Here is a 22,667-nt window from a genome sequence, read left to right on the forward strand (position 1 = left end):
GCAAACCTCTGTGCTGTGCAGCTGCTAGAAACAATTAGTAATCATGTCTCCTAGCAAACTCTGTGTAACTAAATCCTGCAACATAACTAGTGTTCACCACTTGGGGCATTAATCCTACTCTGTGAATACTTAGGGGTCGATTTATCAAAGGTTTCACAAGCCTTTCGACCCACTACGGCTGCAGGTTCTCACAAGAGAACCGGCCCGCCGTATTTAACAAGCAGCGGTCATCAGTCTTCCCTAATCTTTCGTCACTTCTAAAGTGGTGAAATTCAATCTCTTCTTGTCTGACTGGGGAGATTGACACCTCCTGCCAATAGGATTTCAGAAGCTCTCATCCTATTGGCGGATTTGAATTTGAAGAATCAAATCATTCAATAGGAATGCAAGGTACTCCATTTTGAACGGCTTCCTTGCATTCAACTTCAGTGTAACGCCGGTGACTGTATGAAGAGGACGTTCAGCACAGGATCGGATCAGCTTCCAGGATGGCTCCGCTCCGTGCCGCTGGGATAAAGATAGAAGACGCCCCCCGGGATGGATGAAGACCTTGCCGCCTGGATGGAGATGGATATCTGGACTTCAGAAAACCGTGAGATCCTTCTAGGGTTAGTGTTAGGTTTTTTTTTGGGGTGTTTTTTTTTAGAATAGGGCTTTGGGCTTTGAAAAAGAGCTAAATGCCCATAAAAAATGCCCCTTTAGGGGCAATGGGTAGCTTAGGTTTTTTTTAGAGTTAGGTTTTTTTATTTTGGGGGTTTGGTTGGGTGGTGGGTTTTACTGTTGGGGGACTTTGTATTTTTTTACAGGTAAAAGAGCTGATTTCTTAGGACAATGTGTCCTATTTAGTAGGTGTGTGTCTGGATGGCCTGTTCCTTGTGTCCTATTGGGTAGCAGTACTGCAAGCTTCAGCCAGCCCAGAGTGTAAGTGAAGGGATATACCCTGTGATCCGTGCCTCACGCTCGTTGGTCAGCAAATAATCCAAAGAAAAAAGATTGAAGCGGAGCACCAGTTATAATAAAAAAAAAAGTAATCAAATTTTATTCCAAACTTGGTTAAAAATCATTGCACATGGGATTCAAATGATAAAGTACAAGAAAGGAGTCAGCACACAGCTGATGCGTTTCGGCTTACTGCCGTTATCAAAGCTGATAAAACCGAGGGGTAACTCCCCCTTCTTATAAGAAGAACCCTGACTCCTATTGGTTAATTAATACCTGTCACAGATTAACCCATTACTAGCCTATATATGCATACCTGGTAAATGTGACACTTGCTCTCAATTGCTAAATTTACGTTCAGGTTAACCTTTCATAGCAAAACCTTTTAATTTTGAATAGACCATATGTATTTCAAAAGTAACTGACTTATTTACAGCCAACCATGGAGTATGCTTACTATGGGTGGAACTGCATACAAATTACCTTTTGTATATACAAATGCACATATAGAGATGGACAAAACATGTATACTTCCAAGTTATAATCATTGATATAATTCATTTTAAAGATATAGCCTGTTTTATGTACATATGCTATTATAACGTTTTTGTAGAATTATTTAGTACATAAAAAACGTTACCCCTCCACATTCTGGATAGTATCAACATTTCACAGAATAACCTAACTGTATTACTTCTGCTAAATTGCTTTAGTACCTATTGGTATGGGTTATATATCCACAAGGTTAATATATATGTTGTAGTATGCACGTTGTTTGGTAGCCTGTTGGAACCACATGTAAACTGGTAACTGTATGTTATACATACTAGGTATTTTGCTATAGATACCCCATATGAAAGATAACTACATTAGGTGTATATTGACTGTTATAACAAACAGTGCTTAAAGGACTAGTAAACACATTAGATTTGCATAATCAACAAATGCAAGATAACAAGTCAATGCAATAGCACTTAGCTGAACTTCAATGAGTAGTAGATTTTTTATAACAAATTTCAAAGTTATGTATATTTCCACTCCCCCTTGTACCATGTGATAGCAATCAGCCAATCACAAATGCATATACGTATAGTCTGTGAATTCTTGCACATGCTTCAGTAGGATCTGGTGACTCAAAAATTGTAAATATAAAAGACTCTGCACATTTTTTTTAATGGAAGTAAATTGGAAAGTTGTTTAAAATTACATGATGTATCTGAATCGTGAACATTTAATTTAACCTGAGTGTCCCCTTTAAGTTCAAGTTGTTATTTCATAGATCTAATGCTAGAGTTACCTCTTAGTAGATCATTATACAACACTTATAAACCCTTCTTATACCTGTATTTGTAAATCAAAAGACGTTAGGAGGGGAAAATAATGAAACACCATATTGAACTATTAACTGCTAAGTAGTATATTCAAGAAACTTTATCATGCCTATATTTCATCACTAGTTATTTTAAAACCATTTGGAATTGCCTACACTGGTATTAATGGTATCTATCAATATTGTCAATGTTAAACACTGTCCTTTGAAAAAAGACAACTGGTATGTAATGTCTCTTATAGTGTACTGTTTTGATGTCAGCTTACTGAATATGGGGAGTGAAATTTGGGTAAACATAATTATTGTTTATTTATATATAATAAAACTATCCCTGTCTGTGTACATGTATGTCTCAACTGGTTTTATTTGCCAGTAGTTAATCAGATCATAGCTGGAATTTAAACCAGAGGAGTGTCTTGTTTTCAGAGTGAAAAATCCAATATATCTCTCGCTTGGCTAATAGCCTCTCCCTATCCCCCCTCCTCTGGGCTGGTACTAGGGCCCCTTCTATACAGGTCCATCTGAATTTGCAGTGCTTTTGTTATACAATTGGACAAAGTACTGTACTATGGGGGGTACTTGCACTCCCTATCCTGATATTAAATAGGTGCTCCCTGATTCTTGATCTTGCTTCACGGATTGTCATACCTGTATATTGTTTCTCACATTTTATACAGGTAATCAGGTACACTATATAAGTGGACCTGCAATTAAGACACATATTTTTTGTATAGGTGAAGCCAGTGACTGTTGACCTTAATGTATCTTCTCACATGCCAAACAGTCCCGATTATGGCATTTAAACATGCCTTTCGTTGTTAACCATAATGACTTAGTAGGGGCAGTAGATGGAAGTTTAGTGGTGGCCACTAGATTTCCTATTGTTCTGTTTCGCCTATAGGCAAACCTGCATGTATTGGAGGATAAATTAGATAAGCCATCATCCGCCTTTATATGGGGAGATGTTTTCTTGTGATGTTGCAAATCTGATTATATTGCTCAGTATATTCAGTGACAAAGAGCAGGTTATCCCTATTATCCGAATCAAGAGCTTTTGTTTCTACTTGATGGCTCTTTGTTTGGACGTATTTGGTCAATTCTTTTTAGACCTTTCACAGACTCTGTGGCCCTATTTATAGTCTTGTGTATTATATATATATATATATATATATATATATATATATATATATATATATATATACACACAGGGTCGTAGGTCTAGGACTTGGTTTTGTCCCAACTAATACTTTCATTCTCTTTGGTACCTTGATAGATGTAAATAGGTTTATAAGGAAAATCACTCTAAAAAAAACTTCACAACCCAATACAGAGGGACCTTCTATACAGACTGAATTCATACAGACTGAACCTATACCAAACGTATGTGAAAATAGGGGTACTCTTTATTTTCAAGACTTTCCAGTTTAGAAATCCCTAGTTCTGGAACAGGAACTGGACCCTAGTGGCAGTAGTGCAAAAAATACCTAAACTCAAATGTTCTTCTAATTTCTACCCTATCCAAAGTCGTGGGACAATAATTGAAAGTTTTCAAAGTAGGGTAGAACATGACCTTACCAATCTTTACTACCAACAGATAAAGATTAATTACAACCTTACAAGAAAGGAGAGAGAAGCTCTCAAGAAACTTCAATCTAACACTACTTTAGTGATCCGTGCCGCTGATAAGGGGGGGTCCGTGGTGGTGATGGACAGAAGTAGCTTTGTATGTGAGGCCCTAAGACAACTCAATGATACCCATGAATACAGAGTTTTAAGCTCAGATCCAACAAAGATTTTCAGTAAAAAACTTAAGGATCTAATTGATGATGCGATGGAGAAGGGCCTCATAGAAAGAGATACAGGTGACTACTTGATAGTTCCATACCCCACGGTCCCCATATTTAATCACCTTCCCAAAGTGTACAAATCTTTAGAGAATGTGGTGGGGAGGCCCATTGTCAGTGGCATAGGATCACTTTTGGAACATCTGTCTGAATGGTTAGATTTTGTCCTACAACTGATGGTTCTGGAACTATGGAGTTTCGATAAGGGACACTAAGCATATCCTTAATCTTATGGAAGACACTGAATGGAAGAAATGAATACGTCTGGTTGACAGTTGATGTCAAGGCATTGTATTCTTCCATTCCTCATGAAAAGGGACTCCTGGCACTTGGTTATTTTATGAATAAGTACCATAAGGAGGATACTGATTTTGCCAATTTGTACTAAGAGCAGCTGAATTTCTCCTCACACACAACTACTTTGAGTTTGAAGGGGTGTTCTACCTCCAGATGTGTGGACTGCGATGGGGGCAACTTTTTCATCCCAAACTGCCCCACCCCATAAAGAAGCGGCGAAGTCCGGTCGGCAGATTAGGGGTTAATACTTGAAGTTAGGTTGCGGCGATCATATAATATCCTGCAATTGCTATATTGGCATACAAGCTTTGCAAACCTCTGTGCTGTGCAGCTGCTAAAACAATTAGTAATCATGTCTCCTAGCAAACTCTGTGTAACTAAATCCTGCAACATAACTAGTGTTCACCACTTGGGGCATTAATCCTACTCTGTGAATACTTAGGGGTCGATTTATCAAAGGTTTCACAAGCCTTTCGACCCACTACGGCTGCAGGTTCTCACAAGAGAACCTGCCCGCCGTATTTAACAAGCAGCGGTCATCAGTCTTCCCTAATCTTTCGTCACTTCTAAAGTGGTGAAATTCAATCTCTGAGGTCTTGTCTGACTGGGGAGATTGACACCTCCTGCCAATAGGATCTCAGAAGCTCTCATCCTATTGGCGGATTTGAATTTGAAGAATCAAATCATTCAATAGGAATGCAAAGTACTCCATTTTGAAACGGCTTCCTTGCATTCAACTTCAGTGTACGCCCGGTGACTGTATGAAGAGGACGTTCAGCACAGGATGGGATCAGCTTCCAGGATGGCTCCACTCCGTGCCGCTGGGATAAAGATAGAAGACCGCCCCCTGGATGGATGAAGACCTCGCCGCCTGGATGGAGATGGATATCTGGACTTTAGGTTTTTTTTTGGGATGTTTTTTTTTTAGAATAGGGCTTTGGGCTTTGAAAAAGAGCTAAATGCCCATAAAAATGCCCCTTTAGGGGCAATGGGTAGCTTAGGGTTTTTTTTTAGAGTTAGATTTTTATTTTGGGGGGTTTGGTTGGGTGGTGGGTTTTACTGTTGGGGGAATTTGTATTTTTTTACAGGTAAAAGAGCTGATTTCTTTAGGGCAATGTGTCCTATTTAGTAGGTGTGTGTCTGGGATGGCCTGTTCCTTGTGTCCCTATTGGTAGCAGTACTGCAGCTTCAGCCAGCCCAGAGTGTAAGTGAAGGGATATACCCTGTGATCCGTGCCTCACGCTCGTTGGTCAGCAAATAATCCAAAGAAAAAAGATTGAAGCGGAGCACCAGTTATAATAAAAAAAAAAGTAATAAAATTTTATTCCAAACTTGGTTAAAAATCATTGCACATGGGATTCAAATTATAAAGTACAAAAAGGAGTCAGCACACAGCTGATGGCGTTTCGGCTTACTGCCAGTTATCAAAGCTGATAAAACGGAGGGGTAACTCCCCCCTTCTTATAAGAAGAACCCTGACTCCTATTGGTTAATTAAATACCTGTCACAGATTAACCCATTACTAGCCTATATATGCATACCTGGTAAATGTGACACTTGCTCTCAATTGCTAAATTTACGTTCAGGTTAACCTTTCATAGCAAAACCTTTTAATTTGAATAGACCATATGTATTTCAAAGTAACTGACTTATTTACAGCAACCATGGGAGTATGCTTACTATGGGTGGAACTGCATACAAATTACCTTTTGTATATACAAATGCACATATAGAGATGGACAAAACATGTATACTTCCAGGTTATAATCATTGATATAATTCATTTAAAGATATAGCCTGTTTTATGTACATATGCTATTATAATGTTTTGTAGAATTATTTAGTACATAAAAAACGTTACCCCACATTCTGGATAGTATCAACATTTCACAGAATTAACCTAACTGTATTACTTCTGCTAAATTGCTTTAGTACCTATTGGTATGGGTTATATATCCACAAGGTTAATATATATGTTGTAGTATGCACGTTGTTTGTAGCCTGTTGGAACCACATGTAAACTGGTAACTGTATGTTATACATACTAGGTATTTTGCTATAGATACCCCATATGAAAGATAACTACATTAGGTGTATATTGACTGTTATAACAAACACGTGCTTAAAGGACTAGTAAACACATTAGATTTGTATAATCAACAAATGCAAGATAACAAGTCAATGCAATAGCACTTAGTCTGAACTTCAAATGAGTAGTAGATTTTTTTATATAACAAATTTCAAAGTTATGTATATTTCCACTCCCCTTGTACCATGTGATAGCAATCAGCCAATCACAAAGGCATATACGTATAGTCTGTGAATTCTTGCACATGCTCAGTAGGATCTGGTGACTCAAAAATTGTAAATATAAAAGACTCTGCACATTTTTTTTAATGGAAGTAAATTGGAAAGTTGTTTAAAATTACATGATGTAATCTGAATCGTGAACATTTAATTTAACCTGAGTGTCCCTTTAAGTTCAAGTTGTTATTTCATAGATCTAATGCTAAGAGTTACCTCTTAGTAGATCATTATAAACACTTATAAACCCTTCTTATACCTGTATTTTGTAAATCAAAAGACGTTAGGAGTGGGAAAATAATGAAACACCCATATTGAACTATTAACTGCTAAGTAGTATATTCAAGAAACTTTATCATGCCTATATTTCATCACTAGTTATTTTAAACCATTTGGAATTGCCTACACTGGTATTAATGGTATCTATCAATATTGTCAATGTTAAACACTGTCCTTTGAAAAAAGACAACTGGGTATGTAATGTCTCTTATAGTGTACTGTTTTGATGTCAGCTTACTGAATATGGGGAGTGATATTTGGGGTACACATAATTATGTTTATTTTATATATAATAAAACTATCCCCTGTCTGTGTACATGTATGTCTCAACTGGTTTATTGCCAGGTAGTTAATCAGATCATAGCTGGAATTTAAACCAGAGGAATGTCTTGTTTTCAGAGTGAAAATCCTATATATCTCTCGCTTGGCTAATAGCCTCTCCCTATCCCCTCCTCTGGGCGGTACTAGGGGCCCTTTCTATACAGGGTCCATCTGAATGTTGCAGTGCTTTTGTTATACAATTGGACAAAGTACTGTACTAGGGGGGTACTTGCACTCCCTATCTGATATTAAAATAGGTGCTCCCTGATTCTTGATCTTGCTTCACGGATTGTCATACCTGTATATTGTTTCTCACATTTTATACAGGTAATCAGGTACACTATATAAGTGGACCTGTAATTAAGACACATATTTTTTGTATAGGTGAAGCCAGTGACTGTTGACCTGAATGAATCTTCTCACATGCCAAACAGTCCCGATTATGGCATTTAAACATGCCTTTCGTTGTTAACCATAATGACTTAGTAGGGGCAGTAGATGGAAGTTTAGTGGTGGCCACTAGATTTCCTATTGTTCTGTTTCGCCTATAGGCAAACCTGCATGTATTGGAGGATAAATTAGATAAGCCATCAATCCGCCTTTATAGGGGGAGATGTTTTCTTGTGATGTTGCAAATCTGATTATATTGCTCAGTATATTCAGTGACAAAAAGCAGGTTATCCCTATTATCCGAATCAAGAGCTTTTGTTTTCTACTTGATGGCTCTTTGACGTATTTGGTCAATTCTTTTTTAGACCTTTCACAGACTCTGTGGCCCTATTTATAGTCTTGTGTGTATATATATATATATATATAAATATATATATATATATATATATATACACACACAGGGTCGTAGGTCTAGGACTTGGTTTTGTCCCAACTAATACTTTCATTCTCTTTGGTACCATTGATAGATGTAAATAGGTTTATAAGGAAAATCACTCTAAAAAAAACTTCACAACCCAATACAGAGGGACCTTCTATACAGACTGAATTCATACAGACTGAACCTATACCAAACGTATGTGGAAAATAGGGGTACTCTTATTTTCAAGACTTTCCAGATTAGAATCCCTAGTTCTGGAACAGGAACTGGACCCTAGTGGCAGTAGTGCAAAAATACCTAAACTCAAATGTTCTTCTAATTTTCTGACCCTATCCAAAGTCGTGGGACAATAATTGAAAGTTTTCAAAGTAGGGTAGAACATGACCTTACCAATCTTTACTACCAACAGATAAAGATTAATTACAACCTTACAAGAAAGGAGAGAGAAGCTCTCAAGAAACTTCAATCTAACACTACTTTAGTGATCCCGTGCCGCTGATAAGGGGGGGTCCCGTGGTGGTGATGGACAGAAGTAGCTTGTATGTGAGGCCCTAAGACAACTCAATGATACCCATGAATACAGAGTTTTAAGCTCAGATCCAACAAAGATTTTCAGTAAAAAACTTAAGGATCTAATTGATGATGCGATGGAGAAGGGCCTCATAGAAAGAGATACAGGTGACTACTTGATAGTTCCATACCCCACGGGTCCCCATATTTAATATCACCTTCCCAAAGTGCACAAATCTTTAGAGAATGTGGTGGGGAGGCCCATTGTCAGTGGCATAGGATCACTTTTGGGAACATCTGTCTGAATGGTTAGATTTTGTCCTACAACTGATGGTTCTGGAACTATGGAGTTTCGATAAGGGGACACTAAGCATATCCTTAAATCTTATGGAAAGACACTGAATGAAAGAATGAATACGTCTGGTTGACAGTTGATGTCAAGGCATTGTATTCTTCCATTCCTCATGAAAAGGGACTCCTGGCACTTGGTTATTTTATGACTAAGTACCATAAGGAGGATACTGAATTTTGCCAATTTGTACTAGAGCAGCTGAATTTCTCCTCACACACAACTACTTTGAGTTTGAAGGGGTTGTTCTACCGTCCAGATGTGTGGGACTGCGATTGGGGCAACTTTTTCATCCCAAACTGCCCCACCCCATAAAGAAGCGGCGAAGTCCGGTCGGCAGATTAGGGGGTTAATACTATTTATTATAGGGTTTGCGAGGCGGTAGTGCGGCGGTTTAGGGGTTAATAACTTTATTAGAGTAGCGGCGAGGTCCGGGCTCGGCAGATTAGGGGTTAATAAGTGTAGTTAGGTGTCGGCAACATTGGGGGGGGGCAGATTAGGGGTTAATAAATATAATATAGGGATTGGCGATGTTAGGGGCAGCAGATTAGGGGTTCATAGGGATAATGTAGGGTGGTTGCGGTGTGCGTGTCGGCAGATTAGGGGTTAAAAATATTTATTATAGGTGGCGGCAATGTGGGGGGGACCTCGGTTTAGGGGTACATAGGTAGTTTATGGGTGTTAGTGTACTTAAGAGCACTGTAGTTAAGAGCTTTATAAACCGGCGTTAGCCCATAAAGCTCTTAACTACTGACTTTTTTTCGCGTTAGGAGTCTTGTCGGGTAGAGGCTCTACCACTCACTTCAACCAAGACTCTAAATACCAGCGTTAGGAAGATCCCATTGAAAAGATAGGATATGCAATTGGCGGGATCTGTGGTATGGAAAAGTCGCGGCTTGAAAGTGAGCGTTAGACCCTTTCCTGCCTGACTCTAAATACCAGCGGGGCGGCCAAAAGCAGCGTTAGGACCCCTTAATGCTGCTTTTGATGGCTAACGCCAAACTCTAATTCTTGGCGTTAGTGTTTTTTATTTTACGTGATTTTAGTGTTAATTATTTTTGGTAAACTTCGATTTTTTAAATTTTTTTGTAGGATTTTTTTTGTAATTTAGATTTTTTTTTTTTCCATAGTGTTAGGTTTTTATAAATTTGTAATTGAGATATTTTAATTGGTATTTTGTTTTATTTTATTAGAATAGTTATGTTAGGGATAATTATAGTTTATGTTAGGCTTATTTTTATTTCACAGGTAAGTTTTTATTTATTTTATTAGAGTTATATTGTAATTTTTATTTAGTGTCGGAGATGTGGTAGCCTGAGGTTAGGGGTCATTAACTTTATTTAATGGCGGCGATGTCAGCAATGTCAGGAAGTGGCGGAATAGGGGTTAATAGCTTTATTATAGTGGCGGCGATGTCGGGGTGCAGGGGAATAGGGGGTTAATTACTTTATTATAGTGGTGACAATGTCGGGGTCGCGGCGGAATAGCGGTTAATAACTTTTATTAGTGGTGGCGATGTTGGGAGCGGCACATTAGGGGTTAATAACTTTATTTAGGTGTCAGCGATGTCGGGGTGCGGGGGGAATAGGGGTTCATATATTTAATAGTGTTTGCAATGCGGGAGGGCAGCGATTTAGGGGTTAATAGGTAGTTTATGGGTGTTTAGTGTACTTTGTAATATTTTAGTTATGAGTTTTGTGAAATATTTTTGTTACACAAAATCCATAACTACTGGTCTCAGATGGCGGTATGGATCGTGTCAGTATAAGCTGTAACGCAAGCATTTTAGCCTCACCGCACAACCTGTTATACTGGTGGCTATGGAAATCCCACGCAAAAACGTCATTTTACAGGCTAAAATGCTTGCGGTATAGCTATACCGACATGACTTCCCAATAGTGCGTTACTGCTTTTACGCTGAAATTTCCATTTTTCTCACATTAAAAGCCGCAACGCAAAACTCGTAATCTTGGTGAATGTTATTTATACAAAAAATCTCAGCAGCTGTGTTTCACAACCTTAATTCAAAAGCTAGAGAGTGACAGAATAATCAAGCCCACAAATGAAGCCAGCTGAGATGGTTTGCAATATAGTGAATATGTCTCAAATAATTTATTTCCTCTATCAGGGTTTTCAGGACTTACATAATGAAAACCAAAATTTACAATCTGTAATAGCAAAGCAAACTATTGGTACATTGGTGTCACATGACATTTCTTAACCAATGGTTAGTCGTCCTGAAATTTTTTTTGGTGATAGATCCCTTTACAGTGAGTTTAAAAATGCATGCTATTTAATGTTTACTTTGAAACCAAAAACTTATAATTCTGACAGAATTAAAGTATGTACTGTCATTTCCTATCTCTGTGGAGAACCTAGAATTGGGCTAATACTTTTCTACAGTAGAGATTGATGATCCCATACTTGATCATTTTTTTTAACCACTATGTCTTCTCTTTATGCTCACACTAACACCCAGCTAACTGCAGAAACTGCATTAATATAATAATAACTAGTATTTATATAGCGCCTTTCTCCCAGTGGGACTCAAAGACGCTTTTTCAGCGCTCGCTCTTGGAATTCACCAAATCGGCAGCTGAATAGTAATAGTTGTTATTATTACCCTATTTAATGGTACTCATTTTATCGACCTCAGAAGGATGAAGGGCTGAGTTGGCCCTGCCGGGATTTGAACCCTGTGACCTTAGATCTTTTAAACAGGCTTTTTTGTTGCAGTCAGTGCATTTTTACCAACTGAGCTACCTCAACCGGAGTATAGGACAAGGGACAAGACCTGTTGAAGACTTTATAGTAGCGTTTAAAAGGTGGTCATTAGACTCTCAGTGGAATGATATCAGTCTCAGAAACCAATTCCGCCTAGGATTATCTGAAGCTCTAAAAGATGAGTTATCGCGTATAGGAGTTACCTGCTACATTGGATCTATTAATGAAGCTTAGTATCTCTATAGACAGAAGGTTAAGGGAAAAGAAGAGCATAGCGTGCTCACCCTGAAATTCCTTTAAAAAAATATCTAATTACCAATTCTGTTCCTACTGATTCTAACACCCTCTCTGAACCTATGAAAATATGGTTCAATAGGGACCTATAAGTCCAAGAAGAGAAAAAATAGAAGAACTTTAAAAACTTGTGTTTATATTGGGCTGGTAAAGATCATGCTGTGAAAAATTGCCCTTCCTTAAAGAAAACCTGCTTCTGGTAAGGTATATCCTTCAACAGATTGTTTATCTCTTCAAATTAAAGGGACAGTCTACACCAGAATTTTTATTGTTTAAAAATATAGATAATCCCTTTATTACCCATTCCCCAGTTTTGCATAACCAACACAGTTATATTAATATACTTTTAACCTCTGTGATTATCTTGTATCTAAGCCTCTGCAAACTGTCCCTTTAATTTCAATTCTTTTGACAGACCTTGGCAGTTTAGCCAATCAGTGCCTGCTCCCAGATAACTTCACGTGCACGAGCACAGTGTTATCTATATGAAACACATGAACTAACACCCTCTAGTGGTGAAAAAACTGTTAAAATACATTCTGAAAAGAGGTGGCCTTCAAGGTCTAAGAAATTAGCATATGAACCTCCTAGTTAAGCTTTCAACTAAGAATACCAAGCGAACAAAGCAAAATTGGTGATAAAAGTAAATTGGAAAATTGTTTAAAATTACATGCCCTATCTGAATCATGAAAGATTTATTTTGGCCTAGAACTGTCCCTTTAAATCATCTCTTATCTCAAACTCTACAGTGGGACCAAGTTCACCTACAAGCTGATGCCATTAAAGACCTTGCTGCTTGCGGTAAACTTCACTGACTCCTCTTTGGTCCTTAAAGAATAAAATACCTTGTATAGCAAAATATACCCCAATTACTATAAGAGTCATGAAATGGAACCCCTATTACTTCAGGACCTATTACTACACCATACGTATACCTATACAAATTTTCTACACATGAAGGACATACTGAATTTGTTTTTTTTGAGGTTATAACCCTCACCATTATTCCCAATTGCTTTGGGTATTCCATGGTTGCAATTACATTCACCTACTATTTCTTGGAGTGATATGCATCTGGAATTTAAATCCAACTACTGTTCTAACACGAGTTTCAACATAATATATTATTACAGCTCAGTACTCCTGCAATTCCACCCCCTGTATGATGAATTCCAAGATGTCTTTAGCAAAAAAGAATCAGACACCATATGATTGTCCTATTGATATTCTACCTGGAACCTGGTACCATTTGGACATATTTACCCACTTTCTGAACCAGAACTACCCCATCTTAAGAACTAAATTGAAGTGAATCTTACAAAGGGCTTTATCAGTCCCTCTATGTCTCCAGCTGCAGCTGGAATGTTTTTTGTAACAGAATAAAGACAACTCACTGCGTCCAATAATTGATTACCGCCAATTGAATAAAATTACTATTAAAAATCGCTATCCTCTTCCACTAGTGCCTGAATTAGTGGAAAGGTTACAAAGGCTACTATATTCACAAAACTGGATCTCAGGAGGTGCATATAACCATGTGCGAATAAAGCATGGTGATGAATGGAAGACTGCTTTCCGTACTAGGTATGGTTTATACGAATATTAGGTTATGCCTTTTCAGCCTGTGTAATGTGGCAGCTACTTTTCATTTTTTTATCAATGATATTTTTTGAGATTTATTGGAGTATCCGTGGTTCTATACCTGGAGGATATTCTGATCTATTTCTCCTCCATATACTTATTAAGACAGGAACAATTTAAAGTAGCACAGATTCTTGATTCTAGAATTCGCCGTTGTCAACTCCAATACCTTGTCAGATGGAAGGGTTATGAGGAAGACAATGACTCTTGTGGCCAAATTACGGGTTTTGCGTTAGGGAGCTATGCGGTGCTAACGAGCAGTTTTTTCTCACTCGCTCACTTGCATGCAGCGCTGGTATTACAGGTTTTACAAACCTGGCATTAAAAGGCAAGAAGGAGTGTTGAGCAAAAATTGAGGCTCCTTACCAGAACTTTCAATACCAGCGCTGCTATAAGTAGCAGCGGTGAGCAGTGGTCGTACGTGCTCGTCGCTCGATTTCCCCATAGGAATCCAAGGTTTAGAGCCGGCTGAGAAAAAGTCTAACACCTGCAAAAAAGCAGCGTAAAAACTCAGTAACGCAGCCCCATTGATTCCTATGGGGAAAATAAAAGTTATGTTTACACCTAACACCCTAACATGCACCCCCGAGTCTAAACACCCCTAATCTTACACTTAATTAACCCCTAATCTGCCATCCCTAACATCGCCGCAACCTACCTACATTTATAAACCCTTAATCTGCTTGCCCCCAACGTCGGCCACCACTATAATAAATGTATTAACCCCTAAACCTAAGTCTAACCTAACCTAACACCCCCTAACTTAAATATAATTATAATAAATCTAAATAAATATTAATATTATACCTAAATAATTACTATTTAAAACTAATACTTACCTGTAAAATAAACCCTAAGCTAGCTACAATATAACTAATAGTTACATTGTAGCTAGCTTAGGGGTTTATTTTTATCTTACAGGCAAGTTTGTATTTATTTTAACTAGGTAGAATTGTTACTAAATAGTTAACTATTTAATAACTAACCTAGCTAAAATAAATACATAAGTACCTGTAAAATAAAACCTAACCTAAGGTTACACTAACACCTAACACTACACTACAATTTAAAAAATTACCTAAATTAAATACAATTAAATAAATGAAATTAAATTAGCTAAAGTACAACCCCCCCCACTAAAGTACAGAAAATAATAAGCAAATTACAAGATATTTAAACTAATTACACCTAATCTAATAGCCCTATCAAAATAAACCCCCTCCCCAAAATAAAAAAAAACCCTTGCCTAAACTATCAATAGACCTTAAAAAGGGGCCATTTTTCAGGACATTGCCCCCAAAGTAATCAGCTCTTTTACCTGTAAAAAAAAAAAATACAAACAACCCCCCAACAGTGAAATCCACCACCCACACAACCAACCCCCCCCAAATAAAACCCTAACTAAAAAAAACCTAAGCTCCCCATTGCCCTGAAAAGGGCATTTGGATGGGCATTGCCCTTAAAAGGGCAGTTAGCTCTTTTGCGGCCCAAAGCCCTAACCTAAAAAAAAACCCCCCACCCAATACACCCTTAAAAAAACCTAACACTAACCTCCTGAAGATCGACTTACTGTTCTGAAGACCTGTCAGAGTGCCAGGAATCAGACTGAGACGAGAAGTGCAAAAATAATCACACCTTTATTAATAGCAAAAAAATAATAAAAAGTCCACAAAGTCAAATAACAAGCCAGAAACAAAACCATAACTGGTAGTCAGACAAGCCGAGTCAGGAGCCAAAGCGAATAGTCAGCGAGCTGGAATCAGGAACAAGGAGAACAGCAGAGTCAGGAACAAGCCAGGGATCAAGAACCAGGAGGTACGTCAGATTGCCAGGTAATACACAGGAGCTCTCACAAACAGGTCTGAGACAACACAAAGGCAAAGCATACTGAACAGAGACCCTTTTAAATAATAAGTGATGACATAACAATTCTGAGACTGCATCCTGTCTCACACGGATGATGTACACCAGTCTGGTCATAAAGAGGAAGTGCACTAAATGAGCAGCATCACATAGTATGCACCAGAGTCAGGAAGAGAGGGTGAGTAAAATGGCTGCCAGCAGCACATGGCAAACAAATCAGGGAAAAAGCCCTGACAGTACCCTCCCCTCAATGACCCCTCCCCCGCGGAGGACAAAAGGCTTATTGGGGGAAATGGGCATGGAAGGCGGAGGCGGGAGCATGAACATCAGAGGAGGGAACCAATGAACGCTCCTCCAGACCATAGCCCCTCCAGTGAACAAAATACTGTATGAGAGTCCAATAATTGCTGCTGACCTCATACTCCTCATGGTTCTCAACAAAAGATAGGGCGGGAACGAGGCAACACAGTGGTAAACCGATTACAAACCAATGGTTTCAAGAGGGGAGACATGAAAAACAATTGGGACATGCGCATTGCAGGAGGAGGTCAAGAGTGTAGGCCATAGGAATTGACCCGTCGGAGTATTCGAAAAGGACCAACATAATGGGAGAGTCAGGTTTATTGGAAGGCAACACGAAGGTTCAAGTTGCGGGACGACAGTCAAACTCTCTCACCAACCTAGTAGGAAGGCGCGGGGAGGGACGCCTATGATCAGCCTGGAACTTTTGGGGCCGCTGCATAGCACAGATGAAGGCAATCTGAATCTGCACCAACGTGGAACGGAGTTGCCGGAGAAGCTCCTGCAAAGGCTGAATACCCTGAGACATGAATGAAATCAGGCAACAAGGATGGTTGAAACCCATAATTCGCCATGAACGGGGATAACTTGGAGGAAGCATTAATAGCACTATTACGAGCAAACTCTGCCCAAGGTAACAGTTCCAGACCAATTATTGTGGTGATCTGAGACATAGCAATGGAGGGAACTGTTCCAGAGCTTGATTAGAACGTTCTGCAGCCCCATTGGATTGAGGGTGATATGCTGAAGAGAAGGAAAGCTGGATCCCCATTTTAGCACAAAAGGAACTCCAAAATCCGGAGACAAACTGGCTACCCCGGTCCGACAACTATCTCTTTGGGTAACCCATGTAAACGGAGACCTCCCGGGCAAAAATTGAAGCAAGCTCCTGAGCGGTAGGCAACTTCTTTAAGGGAATGCAATGTGACATTTTAGAAAAATGGTCAACCACCATAAGGGATTAACAGTATTGCCATTGGAAACAGGGAGCTCAACAATGAAGTCCATGGAAAGATGTGTCCAAGGACGCTCACCATTAGCAATAGTTTGAAGAAGACCCACAGGAAGACGTCGAGGAGTGTTATTCTGTGCACAAACTGAGGCAGAAGACCTGGTCACCAGAATGTCAAGTGACAGACCAAATCATTTGGTTTCTTAACTGGGTGACCTGTGACTTTAGGATAGTGGTAAGTGTGCAAAATTTTAGTTAGAAGATTCTCAGGAACAAAACACCTACCACTAGGTTTCCTCAGGAGGTGCATTGGTTTGTGCAGCCAGGATCTCCTCCCCCAAGGGAGAAGTCAAAGTTAGTAACGTATGGTAGCCAAAATATGGTCAGGAGGGTATAACTGGAGTAGGTACAGACTCCTCCTTGGACAGAGGTGAAAATTGTCGAAAGAGGGCAGCAGCCCTAACATTCTTACTACCAGGCAGGTAGGAGACCACATAATTAAACCAAGACAAAAATAGCGCCCATCTGGCCTCTCGGGGTGACAAACGTTTTTGCTCAGATAGATAAGTTAATTCTTGTGGTCAGTAAGAATGAGCACTGGCACGCTAGGTACCCTCGAGAAGATGCCTCCATTCCTTGAGTGCCAAATTTATGGCCAGTAATTCCCTGTCAACCAATTTCATAATTGCACTCAGCTGGAGGACAATTTCTTAGAGAAGAAACCACACAGATTGCAAGGAACCGTCAGGCGGTAGGACGTTGAGACAAGAGTGGCACCCTACTCCAGTCTCAGACGCATCAACCTCAAGAACGTAAGGGCAGGATAGGGTTAGGATGAGCCAGAACTGGAGTGGCAGCAAAGGCAGTCTCAAGACTATCAAAGGCCTTAATGGCAGTAGGTGACCAATAGAGTTTATCATTCTCTTTACGGGGTCATGTCTGGGATAGGTTTGACCAAGGGAAGAAAAGTTTTTAATAAACTTTCTATAGTAATTGGCGAACCCCATAAAAAAACGTTGAATAGACCGAAGACCAACTGGGTGAGAACACTGCAGAACTGCAGTTAACTTGTCAGGATCATGGAGAACCCTGCAACGGAGATAACATAACCTAGGAAGGTTACTTGAGTCTGATGGAACTCACATTTCTCGAGTTTACAAAACAGGCCGTTCTCACATAGTCTCTGAAGAACCCGTGTAACATCAGAACAATTGAGCCTCAAGTGTGTGTAAGTGTATGAGGATGTCGTCTAAGTACACCACAACACACTGTTGCAACATATCTCGTAGGACATAATTAATACATTCTTGGAAAACAGCAGGAGCATTACATAGACCATTACAAGATACTCACAATGCCCACTCCTGGTGTTAAATGCTGTTTTCCATTTGTGGCCCTCCTTGATCCTAACGAGATTGTACGCTCCTCTCAAATCAAGTTTAGTAAAGACCGTAGCTCCCTTGAGGCGGTCAAAGAGTTTCGTAATGAGCAGAATAGGGTAAGCATTCTTAATGGTAAGATAATTAAGACCTCTATAATCGATACATGTTCTTAACCTAGCCACCCTTTTTCATCACAAAGAAGAAGCCAGCCCCTGCAGGAGAGCAGGATTTGCGGATGATCCCCTGCGACAGAGCATCGGCAACATACTCCTCCATAGCACAATTCTCTGCAACAGACAGAGGGTAAACCCGGCCCCGAGGAGGAATGGCTCTGGGTTGCAGGTCTATGGCACAATCGTAAGACCAGTGAGGAGGCAACGTACTGGCACAAACCTTGTCAAAAACATCTAAGAACTCTCTGTACCAGTGGCGTCACTAGGGTTGGTGTCACCCGGTGCGGTAAGTTTGTGGTGTCACCCCCCCCATAAGCAGACACACACAAAAACACAGGCACACACACATACAAACACTCAGACACACTTAAAAAACATACTCAGATGCACACACAACCACTCGGAAACACACTCAGACACACACACACAAAAACTCAGACACACACTTACAAAATATGTAAACTGCACTGCATTAATTATGAAGCTCATGCCTAGAGCTGCTCCCTTGGCTCAGCAGAGCATCAAATGAAAGATAAACAGAGCACTCTAAAAATAAATCACTAAAGAAAAGGTTTAGTGCGCAAACTATGAAAAATTCTGCTCTCTGACTCTGTTCCAAGCCTGTCAGTGCACAGCCCCGGGGCCGCGTGCCTACCACTTCTTATGGCCAATCACCTCTCCACTCTGCCAACCCCCAGAACCCCCGCCCGCCCTCCTACCTGTTCATTGTGCACTTAGTGGTACCGTAACCCGTAATGGTCTGGTGGGCATCATACGTGGCTCCTTCACTTTAAAGACAGTGTCAAACAGTCATGCGGTCATGTGCAGGCATCCCCTCATGATTTGCCAGTTTCCCGTTTAGAGACAGCACAGCAGTGAGTGACTCCACTGCTCCACATGTCACTGAGCAGGTGAGCACAGATAGGCAGGCAGGTTTAGGCTAGCAGCGCAACTTTGCAAGCCCCGCGGCATGCCACAACATTCATATCAAAATTGGGCAGGGGAGAAGCAAAGTACAAACAAGCAAAAGCAGCCGTGAAAAACTATTTGTTGAAATTGCAGCACTGGCTCAAGGGCAAAAAAATTGTGTGTCTACAGCTTCCCCAGTCCCACCATGTTCACATAATGCCAGCCCCTCTAATAAAATAAATCTATGCATCTCAACATTGTATTTCTTTGAAATTCAATAAAATTAAAAAAAAAAAAAAAATTTTGGTGTCACCCCCTGGAGGGGTGTCAGCCGGGGTGCGGCCCGCCCCCCCCCAAGTGACGCCACTGCTCTCGTACTCCTCTAGCAATTGAGATACCGAAGACTTGCACTGGTTTCCAAAGACAATACATTGTGGAGACCACGACAAAGTTTTTGGACCTGCGGCCAGTCGAGAACTAGGATTGTGCTCTGATCGGAGCCAGGAATAACCCAGAATAACCGGAAAATGTGGAGAGTTTGTCACCTGGAACTGGAGGGGTTTCAGAATGGAGAGCCCCAACAGCCATGGATAAAACGGAGCAGTTTCGTGAGTAACAAGGTGCGGGGCTGAAGGGGCCTGCCATCAATGGCCTCAATAGCAAGTGGAATGGACTGAGGCAAAAACAGGAATGGAGTGCTTTGATACAAAAGCACTGTCAATGAAATAGCCCGCAGCACCGTAGTCAACAAGAGCCTGGGTGATTATGGAGGAGTCCACCCAGTAAAGGACAACCGTGACCAAAGTTTTCTCCTTTAGTGGTTCCGGGGGACAAGGATAAACCACCCAAGGTCTGCCCCCGACAGGACCTTAGTGTGAGCGTTTCCCGGCCGTGTAGGACAAGACTTTAAAAGGTGGCCCTGTAACCCACAATAGAGGCAGAACCCCTCCCTCTTCCTAAAGGCCCTCTCCTGTCGGGGAGATCCCAACAGCATCGGCTCAGCAGTACCTGGTGACTCGGGACCAGGAGGCATGGGAGGAGAGGGAGGCATGGGTGGCAACGACCTCGTTAGGGAGACAACGGAACAGAGGCTTCCGCAAGCGCTCCATGAAAGAGGGCCTCTCACTTAGTCTGATGTCATTAGGATAAAAAAGACACCAATGCCTCAAGATCTTCTGGTAAATCTCTGGCAGCAACTTCGGTCCTTTATCGCATCAGAGAGCCTTGAAAGAAGGCGGCAACAAGGGCTTCATTGTTCCAACCTACCTCTGCGGCATGCATACGGAACTCAATGGCATACTGAGCAACAGATCTTAGTACCTTGCTGAATGGGACATGAGTCGTTTAGCAGCAGAGGAGGAGCGAGTCTGAACATCAAATATCCTTCGAAAAAGGGGGCCACAAATTCAGGGTAATTTTGAAATCACAGGTTTATTAGTCTCCCACAAGGGATTCGCACCAGGCAACAGCTTTGTCAGAGAGTAACGAGATGAGAAATCCCACCTTAGTTCTGTCAGAGGGAAATGCCTGAGGTAACATCTCAAAGTAATGCCCACCTGGTTCAAAAACACTTTGCACTGGTTAGGATTGCCTCCATATCGCTGAGGTAGAGGTGCAGAAACCGGACATGCTCCTGGTAGGACTAGGTGCAGCAGCGAAAGAGGAGCAGCCATAACTTGCGGGACACTTTTGTCCAAATGTGCTGTGCGAGTCAGCAGGGTTTGCAGGGATAGTGCAAATTGATCCAAACGGTGATCCTATTCATTCCAATCCTTGGAAATTATGGCAGGTAAAGGTGGATTATTAGCACCATCAGATTCATGGCCCTTGCGTAATGTCAGGAAGTGCAAAAATAATCCAACCTTTATTAATAGCAAAAAAATAATAAAAAGTCCACAAGTCAAATAACAAGCCAGGAATCAAAACCAGATCTGGTAGTCAGATGAGCCGAGTCAGGAGCCAAAGCGAATATTCAGACGAGCCAGAATCAGGAACAAGGAGAACAGCAGAGTCAGGAACAAGCCAGGGGATTAGGAACCAGGAGGGATTCAGACAGCCAGTAATACACAAGGGCTCTCACAAAACAGGTCTGAGACAACGCAAGGGCAAAGCATACTGAACAGAGGGCCCTTTTAAATAATAAGTGTATGACGTCACAATTCTGAGACTGCATCCTGTCTCACACGGATTATGTACACTATAAAAGAAGTGCAGGAAATGAGCAGTATCACACAGTATGCACGAGAGTCAGGAAGAGAGGTGAGTAAAATGGCTGCCAGCAGCACATGGCAAACAGATCAGGGAAAAAACCCTGACAAGACCGGACATCTATTCTCAGGAAGTGGGCAGAAGTCTTTATGCAACCCGTGGCAGAAGTCCTCAACGAAGCCGGGAGAAGTCTTCATCCAAAGCCGGGCAAAGTGGTCCTCCAGACAGGCAGAAGTCTTCATCCAGACGGCATCTTTCATCCATCCGACACAGAGCGGGTTCATCTTTAAAGACATCTGAAGCTGAACATCCTCTTCATCTGGAGTCTTCTTACTGAATGACGGTTCCTTTAAATGAAGTCATCCAAGATGGCGTCCTGAGATTCTGATTGGCTGATAGAATTCTATCAGCCAATCGGAATTAAGGTAGAAAAATCCTATTGGCTGATGCAATCGGATGTCCTTGAAGATGGACCTGCTCCGCGTCGGATGGATGAAGATAGAAGATGCCGTCTGGATGAAGACTTCTGCCCGTCTGGAAGACCACTTCACCCGGCTTGGATGAAGACTTCTTCCCGGCTTCGTGAGGACTTCAGCGCCGGTTGGATGAAGACCTTCTGCCGCTTCCTTGAGGATGGATGTCCGGTCTTCAGAACAGTAAGTCGATCTTCAGGGGGTTAGTGTTAGGTTTTTTAAGGGTGTATTGGGTGGGTTTATTTTTGGGTTAGGGCTTTGGGCTGCAATAGAGCTAAATGGCCCTTTTAAGGGGCAATGCCCATTCCAAATGCCCTTTTCAGGGCAATGGGGAGCTTTTTAGTTAGTATTTTATTTGGGGGGGTTGGTTGTGGTGGGTGGTGGGTCTTACTGTTGGGGGGGTTGTTTGTATTTTTTTTACAGGTAAAAGAGCTGATTACTTTGGGGGTAATGCCCAGCAAAAGGCCCTTTTAAGGGCTATTGATACTTAGTTTAGCTAGGGTTTTTTTTTTATTTTGGGGGGGCTTTTTAATTTTGATAGGGCTATTAGATTAGGTGTAATTAGTTTAAAAGATCTGTAATTTGTTATTAATTTTCTGTAATTTAGTGTTATTTTTGTAATTTAGCTAAGTTTAATTTAATTTATTTAATTGTTTTTAATTTAATTTAATTTATTTAATGTAAGGAATTTATTTATTTGTAGTGTAGCGTTAGGTGTTAGTGTAACTTAGGTTAGGTTTTATTTT

The sequence above is a fragment of the Bombina bombina genome, chromosome 8, assembly GCF_027579735.1.
Source record: "Bombina bombina isolate aBomBom1 chromosome 8, aBomBom1.pri, whole genome shotgun sequence".
NCBI classification, from domain to species: Eukaryota; Metazoa; Chordata; class Amphibia; order Anura; family Bombinatoridae; genus Bombina; species Bombina bombina.